Below are 1,819 nucleotides of genomic sequence, written 5' to 3' on the forward strand. Positions count from 1 at the left end.
CACTATGACATTGTGATGACACCATGAGCATATTGCTTAAAGCTACACTTACATACTGAACATGAAACAAAATAAAACATCACCCTTTTCCTAAAGTTTAAACTTATCCTAAACTGATAGACATAATTATACATAGGAATGTGGGTAAATCTGATAAATATACAATTAACTAAAACAGAGTTTACAAGACAAACAATTCAAGTTCCATGCATTGAAGGTTTGACAACACGTTGTGATCTGGTGACTATTTCACCATCAGGAGAGGCATGTCCTGTTATGTTGTGTTTTGTCCATTATTTGGTGGCCTTGCTGCTGGTTGCTGTCAGTCTATGTCACTACACAGCGGCATGTTCTCACTTTCTCTGTCATGTTTGTCTGAACTGGGCTTCCATGATCAGTAATGATTTCCCATGATCTGGGTTGGTTGCTGGTGTCCAAGCATTTACAATAATTTTTCTAACTTACACTCCCTGCACAGTAAGTGGCTTTTGGAGTTCTTCATCTGCTTTGTGTATCTTTTTCATTCTCCTTGGTTTTTGAAGAATGTGTCTCAGAATGGTTAAACAGCTGGTTGCTGGTCATACACATGCGTTTTGCAAACAGAGGGTGTGCTACGAATGGCAATCCCATCTCCATTGGTACGATGTAAAAATGCAGCATTTCAATGTGAAAATCTTGTTGCTCAAAATGTAATAATCACTGATTTGGTCGTATATCCCGTACACTCTACAAGGCTGAGCATGATGGGGAGGTAATACTGAAACACACATACATGCATACACACTACACATTCACAATACAAGTGTGCTCTCTGTTATCAAAAGATATCCATTCTAGGATATGGAATTAAATGAAAACGGTACTCGTTGTGTCAGTAATGGTCATGTTTGTTGTGTTGCTAAGTTGTCAAACAATGAGAAACTTTGAGAAGTAACCTGTCACAAGGGTGTAATCTTCCCCTGTGCTGGAAGTGGTTCTGTTGCTACTCTTGTCTGAGAAGTGGAGAGAGGAGCTCCAACTGCTGCTAGAGTTGACCCATTTTGCTGCCTCACATGAATTCACAAGTCATTGACTATTCTGATTCAATCCTGATCATTCCATGTGTTAGCCATCTTTTGTGTTCAATACCCACGTGTCCCTGGTGTTATACAGACTTCGTATCATCCTTTCAATCAGTCTAACTCCAGGTATTTGAGATTATTGACTGAGTTGATTGAGTCATGTGCGCCCTGTCCTTCAAATGAATGTGGTTTGAATCTACTGAGTTGTGACTGTACAGAGATTGGTGTAGAACGAGGAATCCAGCTGCTGCTGGCCTGTTCAGATGGACCAGATGAAAGACTTTGGAAAGCCAAGCTGTGCTTGTTTATTGGCTCTGCGGTGTGGTGCTACCAATCCATGGATCTGGTGATCTGTCACCAAACTGATGTAAGATGGTCTCTTGCAGGCTGTACATGGAGTGTCAATCTCAATATGTGCCGGGAGTATGTTGGCTGTTGTATAAATTTTATTGCGTATTGTCTTGACCATGTCTTGTAAAAGCTTTTGATCCGTGATGCCATTGACATGGGGTGTGAGGTTAACAATGTGGAAAGCTTGGTCATCTTCTGAAACTTGAATTGTGCTTGGTTGACTTTGGACTTTGATCACAGTCTAAGGATACACAGAGACGGAAAGAAATTTCTCCACCCAGAGAGTGGTGAGTATACGGGATTCTCTAGCATAGGAAGCAGTTGAGGTCAAAACAGTGAATATTTTCAAGGAGTTAAATATACTTATAGAGTCATATAGATGTACAGCATGGAAACAGACCCTTCGG

This window comes from Hemiscyllium ocellatum, chromosome 21 (genome assembly GCF_020745735.1).
Source record: "Hemiscyllium ocellatum isolate sHemOce1 chromosome 21, sHemOce1.pat.X.cur, whole genome shotgun sequence".
NCBI lineage: Eukaryota > Metazoa > Chordata > Chondrichthyes > Orectolobiformes > Hemiscylliidae > Hemiscyllium > Hemiscyllium ocellatum.